We start from the raw sequence: 13,094 nt of genomic DNA on the forward strand, positions 1-13,094 counted from the left end.
AAGGCTGCAAACAAGAGACTGGTTCTGTCGTAAACAGGTTAAAATTAGGTATGGGTTGTGTTGAATCTGTCATCACAAATCACAGTGAATTGATTGAAGTGATTGATTCAGTTACAGCAGGACCTACAGCATCTGCTTAGTGTTGATGAGCAGCTACAACTTTATTATTCACAGGCGTATTAATCTTGGTTTTAGACTCATTTAAAACCTTAATATGAGCGTAAGGGGTCTTTGAGAATAGGAAGAAAGATGTTTTCTGTAATCTCATTGAATCATCCTGCTAAAATGATACATTGTTCTGACTGCCCCCTGTACCTGCCACGGTACCTTGGAGGGGTACAGCTGCTCAAACCTGGCAGGCGTTTGAGAGGCTCTCACGTCAAAAGTGGCGGGCAGTTAACCCACTCAATCAGCACACAGTAGCCCCCGTGTCACTGCTGAAGGGACAAGCAGGTAACAAGCCTTTTTTGTTGAAGGGAGATCAGCATCGGTAGGTTGGGGAGGTTATATCTACCTTTATAATAGATATTAGTATAATATAATAGATATTATCACACCTCCGGATACTGCAAATCAAGTTCCACTCTGTTACACAGTCTGTCTCATTTTTCAGGGCGAAAATATTTGGGGCTAGGCTTAAAATATTCAGGACTATAGCCCCGAATGATCAGACCCAACGATGCCACTGCACGCACCTCTCTGCAATTAGGGAAAACTCAGGAATTCACTATTGGAGTTACCACCATAGATGCTGGGATGTGAAAAATATATTTAAAGCAAGATGAATAATATGGGCCTGATGCATGGCCAGTATGTGAGGCTACTGGCTCCCTGGCCAAGAGACACTTGGACAACATCTTCTATACGGTTATCAAAAGGAGGGCATCTAGGCCTCATGTTTTATCAAAGCATTCTGCAGCACCAGAACAGGAGGTCCATGTTTCAAGGTGGCCTGTGAGCAAGAAGTACGTGTTTGTGATTGTTATTCATTATTACTAAGTCTGCACTGACGTGTAAATACTATTAAAATGGTAAAAAAAAAGCTACAAAAAACATTTATCTCATGTCATTGTGATCAATGTGTCAAAAGAACTGATAAAAACTGTAAACTATATATTTTACAGGTTTAAAGAAAGCAATGAATGGCAAAAAATAAGAATCAAACCTTTTTGAAAGTAAGACTAATTTTTCACGCAAAAATGCATAGCCTACAATGTACATAAGATGGCTAATGTGGTAGCATTTCCTTTGTGTACTTTGCATGAAATTGTTTTGGTTAAAAAATGTTTTATTTTTTTCATTTTTGACTAATATCTGATCCAGGGGCGTTTTTGAAAAGATCAGGGACCAAGTCAAGTTTACCTGGGGCTTGTCTTTTTTTTTTTTGAAGGGAGATCGGCATCGGTAGGTTGGGGAGGTTATATCTACCTGATTACTCCCCCCTCCTTCAGACGCTGCAAGTCAAGTTCCACTCTGTTACACAGTCTGTCTGTTGTTTTGCTATAAACACCTCCTTTTCAGGTCGAAAATATTCGGGGCTAGGCTTAAAATATTCGGGGCTATAGCCCCAAATGATCGGACCTAACAACTCCACTGGTCTGATCTGTGTTACAATCAATATTTAATGTATGAAAACTATTTAATGTAATTTATTGAGTTTATTTTAATAAAGTCGATATCTGAGCTGTAATTACAACAATGGAACAAAAAAAATCACAAAGTGGTTTAGGGCTGCTGGAATTTTAAAGGTCAGCTTTCATACATCCATTTCTTGATCACAGGCTGCCACTGATTCCAAGGTACTCCAGTCGTGTAGGAGAGCCGGATAAGGCAAATGTGTCACTGCTGTAGTTGATTGAAGAGTGGGTTTCCACACTGTACAGTAATGCAAGGGCAAAAAATTGATAGGAAAAAGGAACCACAGCCCTCTGCAAACATCTGCTCGGTAAAGTCACTTGTACAAGCAAACCACTGACATCTTTGTTTTTATATTGCCACTGCTGAGGGTGTAGACTTTAACAGAGTGGTGTTGGCAACCAAGTGCAAGCACAAAACAAATTGAACAAGTCAACAAAAGCCGTTGCCAAAACATGCCGATTTGTGCACTCTGCCAGTTAAAATAAAGGCATTTTATATTTTCTCCAGATGAGTGCCCTGTTTTTGGGACCTCCTTTGCAATTTGAGACTTCCTTTTGGAGTCTTTGGTCCTTTTTTCTTTTTTTTTTCAGTGAAAAACTGCGAAACACTTTGTGTTTTGGTGGTTGCTGGTGCAGGGCTGTCATACACACACACAGCCTTGTTTCCTCCCAATCGCAGATGTGGACACACACGCACAGCCACAGTAGCTGTAGACACACGCGCGCCAGCTGAAATGGATTCTGAGCAGCGCTCTTGTCTCGGCGGCATGTGCCCGCAGACATGTACCCAGCTTGGCATGCATACAGACGTGGTCACTCAGAGTGGCACGGGCTGCCCACCCACCCCCCTCCCTTGACTGAGGCACAGCTGGGCCTTGGGGTAAGAGAACATTTTATAGGGGCTACCTCACCTGCTCCCTCACTCAGTGTGTGAGAGTGCGTGGGTCAGTGTGTGTGTGTGTGTGTGTATGCGTGCACGTGCGATGTAGGGTTTTGTGTGTGTGGGCATGTGTGCCTGTGTGTATGTGTGGGCATATGTGCCTGTGTGTGTGTGTGTGTGTGTGTGCGCTCATGTGAGGTTCAGTGCAGTAATTAATGTGCCCACAGGAAGCTGCCAGGGGATGTATGGAAGGTGAGTGCCAGGATAGCAGAGGGATAAAAGGTGCAGGGGGGTGGGAGCTGGTGGCCTGTTTTCACTCTGTGTTCCTTATCCTGCTGTGCCAGCAGGGCCCCCCTCCACGCTTTAGAGGAGAGGTTAGGTTAGGTGGCAGTAAATTTGCCTCTCTGTCCCTCACAGTGCCTCACTTCCACCCTGGCACTGTCTGGCATCTTATGGGCAGAACGACACAACCTTCTCACTTTGTCAGTCTTATACCATTTCCATTTCTTAAAGTTGGGTCCAAATGAGAACATTTCCTCTATTTAATGTTTAAAGGCTCTTCTTTGGAATGTGAAAGTTTGGTAGAAAGTTTATTTGAGTGCAGACCGTTCTGGCTCCATACAAGGTGGAGAAATAGAAGAGTGAAACTGCGTGTAATCCGTGGGAGGGAGAGTGCAATCTCAGCAGTGGCTAACTGAGAGAAGGTGCCACAGAACCCCAGACTGCCAGGACCCCTCTGCCAGATCTGAAATCTGAGATCAGTACCAAGTAAGGTGAGAGTGGGGGGTTGGGGTGAAAACTACAGAGCGGAGGGTGAACTGGGGCCTGTGTTTTCATAGCAAAAAGAAGGCCTGTCATGAGGGAGCAGGAAGGGGTGATAGAGGAGGATTAAAGAGTCAGATGGAGTGGACTCCCTGCTTGCCCATAACTCACAATGCCTGGATTCACACTGAACAAGAAATTCACATCACCTTTCCACTCTGTTTTTTATTTCCAACAGTCTGTACTTAAGGGCTTAAGCCCCCTGTTGGCTGCAGTACATGTAATCTTATGCAATCATTTCAAATTCAGAACTAACGTACACTGTTTGTGAATCACATTCAGAGGATGTGTCCTCTTTGCTGAGGGTTTTGCAAAAGCAGAAGGCTTTAGTGTCTGGAGTGTATCAGGCCCTCAGAATGCATATTCTCGATGGGGTCTGACATTATGCACTTTTTCTGTCACTCTTCATAACATATTTTGTTAAAGTATTATTTTTCAAAGGTCTGACACAATACGGTGTGCTCAGTCACATCTGTTGAGAGTGCTTTGATTCTTAAAAGCAGACTTCCAAGGGCCAGTGGACATTTATGCTTTAAGCAATGTTTTCCCTCTTAATAAAGTGAAAAATGTCCTCAGTTAATTTATTCAAAAATGAAACAAAATGTATTTGAGGTGTTTAGCTTTTCATACAATCCAATATTAAATAAAACCAAAATAACATGTTAATTATTTGATATTCACTGTTCAAACTGCTGGTGCTTTTCAAGCTCCATGTAATTAAATTAAAACATAAAGTCATAGTTTGACTCATGTTAATTATTTTTGAGCGTCTGCTTAGTGTGATGTATTTTCTGTTTGTATTCATTTTCATATTATGCTTCCTTCATTCTTCAAAGAAATTCAGATGGTGTAGGCTTTGCTATGTCCAGTTTCTCAGTGGCATTTGTTTCATTGATGGCTATTGTAAGACTCAAGAAGGCAGTGTTGTCATCTGTAGAAAATATCTTTTTCAATTTAATCTGTAGAAGCTGTCTTTCTAAATGGAATGCAAGGTATCACGAGTTCAACCAATGTCAAAATGAATAATATATATTGTACATTACACAACAACAATCAAAGCTGGTCTCTCAAAGTTGAGAACAAAACAGCCTGGTTTGTTTCTTTTGATGAGTTGGGTTTCTTCGACTCTGCAAAAGAAGAGTCAAACAAGCTTCCATTAGCAACTGATCCTGGATTAGAATAAAAATTTTACAATCTTAGATAAGTTGGCAAGGCCACTTTAATATGGCAATGAGCAATGGTATCCATCATGCCCACGTTTTCAGTTGTACATACCTAGTGTACTCTGGGCCTTATTCTGCAAACATGGCTCACTTCAAGTATTGAAAGTGGGTCAATGAGATCTGAGGCTTTCATATCGACCAACCTGGAAGGGATCCTCGGGATGGAAAAAAGGTGACTAGGAAACAGAGGGATCACTGTCATGGACTTGTGCAGGAAGTATGACTGGATGAAGCACTCTTCCAAAACGTATTTCACAAACTGACCCACGGTCAGCAACACCCAAAGACCAGCTGAGAGTGAGTCACAAAAGCTGGCCTGCCATACCTTGCTAACCAGCACATTTGCTTGTTTTCGTGTTTATGTTTAGAAATGTGTTTTGATAAAAAGAAAGATTGAATATAAACCCTTCCCCAAAAAAGAGGTAATTCACTTAAGATATCCTAGCAACACACATTACTTCTCTGACTGGAAGGGTACTGTGGGTGGTTCTACGACAGATCAGATATGTTCGCCTTTCGGCAGGTTAGTGGGTTAATAAAGATTCACTGTGATTAATTTTCCCTACTTACCATACCATGCAATAGTTTCTTTGTGTTTACATGTGTCTTTGATTGAGGGACTGGGATGGCCAGACACAAATATACATGTGGTCACTCTGGCCGTTTTGTGACGGGTCATTCAATATCAAGTGAATTCAGACAGAGGCAATTCTTGCAAAAATGTGGACATTAGCTGTATTTTGCATTGTGTGGCATGAGACCAAGTATTAAGATAATATGAACACTGAGTCTTAACCAAGTAATTTTCAGAAACTTAATTATAGAATATTACAAGTGCAGACTGAGCCCAGCAAAGATATTCAGAATTAATGCAAAATAAGCACAGCTGCTGTAGTATTTATATACTGCCGAGGGCATGAAAGAATGAAGAATTATCTAAATGCTGAATTTGTAGTGTTTTTTCAGTACATATTACTTCTTAAGTTGAAAAGATAACAATTCTTAATTATATTGCTCATTGTCTAACCATCTTCTACCAATCAGTACACGTACCCAAACAGGGGTGGAATGAGGATTAGAGAGACAGTCTGAAAGAAATCACCTCACAATCTGTTTTCTTCACAGTAAATGTACATAAGAATAGAAAATATGCTCTTCTGTTACAGTGGGCTGCTGAAATTGGTAGTGTGGTTTCTGACCAAAAAACTAAAGTGCTGGGAAGTGTTCATATATAATAATATTGGACACAGGTGAGAAGAGTGACAATAGGGCTTTAATTTAGTTCAGTAAACATCTTTATCCCAGTGTATGTACGCTTTGTGCTGCTTGTTTTTCTTATCAGCATTGCTCAGGCAAAGTCTGTATCTTAAGGACACTTAGACTTAATTTTAAACTTTAATTTTTTATTGCATTCAGGATTTTTAACAGTAATGTTTTTTCATTGTGTTTTCATACTTTTGTTATTACCATACTAAAAATTTACATTGTACAAACAGACTGCAGGCCTTTTAACAGTTAATGCAGGTTTGGAGGCCATTTGTACGTTTATGTGTGTGTGCTCAAGTGTGTGTGTGTGTGCGTGTGTGTGCATGGATGTTTGTGCTCCCAGTTGGTTCTCGCACCATGTGCCTGCCTTCCCCTCTCAAAGAGCCTCCTGAGTGTCTTTATCGCCCCTACCTCTTTAAGGGAGTAGGGGCTGCTGGGAAGGCAGCCTGGCAGGGAGGAGGGCGGCCCTGCAGGACCATTTGTGCTAAAACTCATTTGCACAACGACACTTAATTGGCTACAACAATTAATTAATGTGTTGGAAAGTTGGCACAAAAAGTTCATTTAAGGGGTTTTAATAAGCAATTAGCGGAAACCAGGAGGAGAGAACAACGACTAGAGAGGAAAAGAAAGGAAGAGAACAAAAAATCTGTTAAAATTCGGGTGTTTTTTTTTTGGGGGGGGGGGGCATAGAAAATATCAGCAAGAAAAATGAAAGACATAAATAATGGAAAATGCTTTTCTTCCACCACTGTATGGTATGAATAAAAAGAGTAAAGTTCATCACTGCACTGATGTTGTCTCTACCATTCATTCCTGAAAAAAATGGAAAAAGTAGCATTGCCTCTCCCTGTCTCCCCCTCTCTGTTCCCATCTCCGTATGAAATATCGCATGACTAATGAGAAGAGCAGGTTGAAATCCTGGGGAAGATGTCCTTGGAAGACGAATGCATTTTCAGCAGAATAATTAACTTAATTAACAAATTCACATGCATATTCATCAGCCTATTAATGTCTGCTCTGCACTGCTTGATGAGCAATGCGGTAATAACCATCTCATTTACATAACGCTTTCACACTACTCTCTTGGAAAAAAAAGAACAAAATACAAATAACGCAAAAAATAGGAGCAGACACAGGCGTGCACACAGTGTGATGCAGAACAATGCACAGAAACAAGGGGGAGACCGTCGCTGATATTGACTCAAACGCGCACACACACCCCACTGATGTGCAGCGCTCTCATGTGTTATGGTAGTTCCACATAAGCTAAACAGACGGGCTCAGACATCCTCTCTGTCTCTTTCTGTGTCTTGTTCCCTTCCTCTTGGTCTCTCTCTCTCTCTCTCTCTCTCTCTATATATATATATATATATATATATACAGGAAGTGCAGTGACTAACCCACTGTGCGGAATGTACAAGTCTCACCAAAGCCTCCCTCTCTCTCTCTATCTCTCTCCCTCTCTCTCTCTCTCACTCACGCCCACCCCCACCCTTTTCTTGGGAATAGATGTCTCTGCCTCATATGCATTTGATCCCTTATAAATACATTTAATTGTTTGTTGATTTATTAAGTGTCTTGGATAATTATTACCTGTCAATGTGTTTTGTGCATGTCTACCCGATGAAATCATGTTCCCAGTCTGTTTGTGAACACTATGGGTGTTTACAACTATTTACTATGTTAAAATGAGTGTGTGCAAGAGTCTGACAGGCTATATCGGTGTGTGCCTTTGTGTGTGTGCATGTATGCGAAATCCCCTTTCTTCTCTCTCTGTCCCCCTCAACCTCTCTCCTGGGACCAACTTGGCATCACTCCTCACTTTTTTTATTCTTGCTTCGCAACCTGCTGCCACTGCAGTGGCTCTCTGCACACAGCCTGGACCCCCAACAGCACTACCAAACACCCTGGCTGGAGCTGACACACTAGCATACACACACTAACACCAGCATGGACACACAGACACACTGACACCAGCACTGACATACACATACACTCTCATGCTAGTATTGAAGCGCTAACAAGTGCGTACTAGTTCTGAGGCATTCACACACTCATACTGACACACTGACACTCACCTGTTGGCGTTAACACACATACTCATTCCACACTCAGTCCAATCCAATCCATCAGGATTATTATATTTGTGTTTTGCCGAGGCAATGCATTTGTGGGCAATTCTCTTAAATACACTTAAATACATAAATAAAAGAATATATCAGTTGTTATTATATAGTAAATGGAATCAAATACAAATGAATAAGCAAGGAATATCAACCTTTTATGAATTTCATGTGTAGTTATATGTTATATTGCTATATCTATTCTGTCTGAATTAATAGATTAATAGATAGCTTTAAATAAATAAACAATACTTTACAAGAAGATAGGGTGCAATCAGCAGGTTTCTCCAGTAGGGGGTGATAGAGGAAACCTTTTTCTAAACTCCGACGTCAAATATAAGTATATATGACAAGGGATGGTGGGGGGGGGGGGGGGGGGCATTTAGAGGAATGGTCACTTTGGACTGTTTGCATTTCCGCATAGCATTTACAGCATGATTGTCGCACATTGTGGGGTCATGCATGTTGTGTCGTCCCCCGTGTGTCAGCTCCGTAGCTTAACGAAAGCAGGTGTGTGTGTACCCACACTCGTCTCCTGTGCGGGGCTTACATGTTTCCGCTTGTGTCTGTGTGTGTGGTGATGGAGGGTGCCTCTTGCTCAGTGCTGACATTCCAGTCAGTGTGTGTGTGGAGGCACTCTGTGGTTGGTGATGGTCTGCCACAAGCTGGTGCTCCTGGCCTGGCTGGGCCGTGGCGAGCTGGGATGCAGCGATTGAGATATACAGCATTAGCTGGTGTCAGGAGTAAATTAGGGGCCAGATCTGTTTTCTAATCAGAGCACAAGCACCGTGTTAGAGGAATTAGGTCGACAGCTGCTGAGAGGTTTTTTTTTCAACACTCTCTCTCTCTCTCTTTCTCTCTCTCGCTCTCTCTCTCTCTCTCTCTCTCTCTCTCTCTCTCTCTCTCTCTCTTTCTCTCTCTCTGTCTATCTCTCTCTCCCTCCCTCCCTTCCCTTCTTAGCCAGAGACAGTCAGACCTGAGCTCTGGGACCCCCTCTTTACCGACGCCACCTGTCAACACTGGTGACCCCCCCAGCCCCCCTGTGCTCACTCAGAGACAGCCACATGCACACGAGCTCGCACACAAGCACACCCAGGTTAGGGATATGTGTGTGAGTGAGAGAGTGAGAGTGAGACTAAGGGAGGGAGGGAGTGAGAGAGAGAGAGAGAGAGAGAGAGAGAGAGAAAGGAAGGGGGAGGGAGGCAGAGGACAGCTGGCTTAGACTACCACAGCCGAACAGGCTCACGTAATGGATGTGTGTGTGTGTGTGTGTGTGTGTGTATGTTCATTTATTGTTTGGTTGTAGTTCCATCACTGAGGTGTACGGGCGTGCAGGGACACATCTGTTTTTCAAACACTGTGTAAGTTAATGTGTTTTGGTTGGATCTGTGGCCCCTCTTAATTTTAGCATGCGTGCAAGCTCATTTCATGTGTCTCATTGAAACATATTATTGTGAATATTGGTAACATTTGTATGCATTTTTGTATGCATTTTTTATTGGAAAATGAATCCAGTCATTCACTGAACATATTTTCATGACAGTTCTTTGTGTTAACTTGTCAAAATCGTAATGTTGCTCTAGCCTTGTCCTCATCTTAGTTTTCTGTATCCTTCTTGCCCTTTACCACTTTTTTTCACAGACGAAATTATGAAGCGACAAGGAACACAAATTATAGTTACCAAAGTGCAGACCAAAGGAGGCACAAACTAGGACTTTGTCATAAACTCATATACAGCTCCAAGCAACGGGTTTCTTTAATTATAAAATCTATAACAGGCCGGTGTTGGTTAGAATTAACTTACACAACAACTCACCTGAAGCACATTCATATCCTACTCCAGATGGTAATTACAAAAGTGGTGCTTGTGCAAAGTGTAATATTACTTACAAATGTACATACTTTAAGCATCCACAGATTGTTTTCAAAAACTGATTTTAGGAACAGTATAATTACATGCTCAGCCACACCAGTCTTGTATCTGATGACATGCACAGATATATTTGTATATAAACCAAGCACAAACTACAAATGGTGATTGTTGAACACTGTAGCACCACAGATATTCCATATTATAACCAGATAGTCATGTCCATAATAGAACATATGTGATCAAACGATTAGAATCAAAAGCCTTGTATATCCAGTTTTCTGTCCACATCTTTGATGTAAATCATTCCATTTTTCCGTAAGATAAAACTGCAGTGAAATGGTCATTACATTTGTATTACATTACATCTTTTAGCAGACACTCTTACCCAGAGCGACTTACAAATAAGAGTTTTCCAAGATAAAGTGGTGATTTAGTTAATATATTCTTCAGACATTTTGGTTATTCAACATTTAAATGCTTGAAACCTGTTATGGTGATAGGTTTATATGGTTTGATAGGGTATTTTTGGCTTTTGCTTGCATATGGATGTTTAATATTGTTAAATGTCTTCTTTTTTGAAAGGCTTACATTTTCAATTAGAAACTACTTTTGTGATTTACAATCTCATTGTGTTATAAAGGATGATTTGTTAATCGACACTAGAATCGTATGTTCTGATAATGATATATTAAGTATTTGGTTGCTTATGTTTGATAACTAATCAAATTATATTATTTATTGCAGGTGCTCAAAAAGCCTGTTGCATTCTGCACACTCTCCCTGATGAAGGCACATTTATTGCTGAAATACTGGAGTTCTGATTATTAATGAAAACAATAACATGGAGTGACACAGCGTGTGACAAACTTACACAACTTTTAGTAAATAACCAAATTTGTGGACTCACAAAGGCACAGACCTAGAAACACAAGTAACTGTGTCTGAACAGCAAAATAATGAACTTTTCCCCTTTCAGGGGAAAACAGAATGTGGTCATTTTACTGATGGTAATGATTGATTGGAGGTCTTGTTGATCAAGTCTGTGCGAATCATAATTTTTGACAATCTGCTCAGTGCCAATGATAATCAAATTTACAAGTCTGTGGTAGGTCCATGCACACCTGTTATCTTGCCTTCAAGGCCATTGTGTGTGAGTATGTGTGTGTGTGTGCTCCTACATGTGTGTGTAAGAGTATGTGTGCATTCATACATGTGCATGTGTGAGTGTGTGGGTTTCTACATGTATATGTGTGAGTTTGTGTGGGTACCTAAATATGTATGTGTAAGTGGCTTCCTACATGTGTGAGTGTGTAAGTTCCTATATTTGCATGCATGTGAGTTCCTATATGTGTATGTTTACATTTGCATTATTCATTTGGCAGACACTTTCATCCAAAGCGACTTACAAGTGAGGTACAATACAACACAAGTGGAAAACCATACGGAGTCAACAATATTAGAGGTACTGCATGACCAGGTTTCAATGGTTGGCCAGGCAAGGTGCAAACTAGCAGGTAAAGCTAATGAGTGTGTGAAACCATTAGATTACATTTTTTAAAAATAATTTTATTTTATAGTTTAGTAGGAGACAGTTTGAGACATGAGAAGTTCTTTTAGGGGGGTATTGTTTCAGTGCTCAGGTGAAAGTGAAAGAGCTGTGTCTTCAAATGTTTCTTGAAGACAAAAAGGGACTCGGCAAAACAGATGAAGTGTGGATGTTCATTCCACCATCGGGGGACAATGGCAGAGAAAGTCCTGGATAGTGATTTTACGCTGCGATGCGAGGAGACCACCAGATGCCGTTCGGAAGCAGAGCGCAGCGGTTGGGGGTGAACATAGGGTTGCAGCAGTGAGTTCAGGTAGGTAGGTTTTGTTGGTCACCCTGTACACAAACACGATGCAGGTAGCTACAGGGAGCCAGTGGAAAGGACGTGAGCCCTTTATGGTTGGTTGAAAACCAGAAGTGCAGCCGCATACTGTATCAACTGCAGAGGCTTAATAGTGCATGCAGCTAGGCCAGCCAAGAGAGCATTGCAGCAGGCCAGTCTTGAGATGACCAGAGCCTGGACAAGGAGCTGTGCAGCATACTCAGATAGGTAGGGCCTGATTTTCCTGATGTTGAGCGCAAATCTGCATGATCTAGCAGTCGTGGTCGGTAATTTTTAGCTGGTCATCAATCACTAACCCCAGGTTCCTTGCAGATCTGGATGGAATTAGTACTGTTGAGCCTAGCTGAATGGTGATGTCGTGCTGGATCGGTTGGCTGGCTGGAATAACTAGGAGCTCAGTCGTGGATATGTTCAGTTGAAGGTGGTGCTCCTTCATCCAGGCTGAGATGTCTGCGAGACAGGCAGAGATCCATGCTGAGACCTTGAGGTCGTCAGGTTGGAACAAGAGGTAGAGCTGGGTGTCATTGGCATAGCATTTGTGTGTATATGTATGAATTCTTACATGTTTATGTGTTTGGAGTCCTGCATGTGTGATTGCGAATGTGTTCCTACACGTGTATTTGTGAGTGTGTATGCGTTCTTACATGTGTATGTATGTGGGTTTCTATATGTGTATGTGTGCATTCCCAACTATGCGTGTCCTTGTGTGCATACTTGTGTGTGGGTTCATACCTGTGTAAGTGTGTATGTTTATACATATGTATGTGTGAGTATGTACTGAGACCAGGGTGAGATGGGCAAGCGGTGAGGCATGGAAGATGTCCCTCCCCATTTTGTTGGCATACCTGTTCAATTCACTGTTGCCTGTAACTATTTTAACCCATGTTCAGATTAGTAATGTGATCCATTTTGGAGTTATCTTTACTATCAGTATGACTTCACTGTGGTAATTGCCACAAATTGATGCAGAATTCAGATCTATGAATAAACACCTATTCTGCATCCATGGCAGAATAGGTGTTGAGAGGGAGGGAGAGAGAGAAAGAGACAGAGATAGTGAGACCACTTCCTTTGGCATCTGTTTTCCTCCCCCATCCCCCCATCTGATGCCTTTTTTAGAGCCCAGATGCTACACTGATGCCAACCTTACAGAGGGGAGAGAGAGAGAGAGAGAAAGAGAATGAATTTAGATTCTCTATCTATTCTACCTAACATCTCCCACTTGGATGGTGTTTTACTGCGGTGTGCATTGATTCTCGGGCAAGTAGTAATGGTAAATGGGTAAGAGTTACTGGTGCACTGATAAGGAATTATATGAAATTTGGGGGGTCCCTGACACACCCCCGTATCACAGGAGCTTAGCTGGGGCCTGGAGTGA

The sequence above is a fragment of the Megalops cyprinoides genome, chromosome 1 (assembly GCF_013368585.1).
Source record: "Megalops cyprinoides isolate fMegCyp1 chromosome 1, fMegCyp1.pri, whole genome shotgun sequence".
NCBI classification, from domain to species: Eukaryota; Metazoa; Chordata; class Actinopteri; order Elopiformes; family Megalopidae; genus Megalops; species Megalops cyprinoides.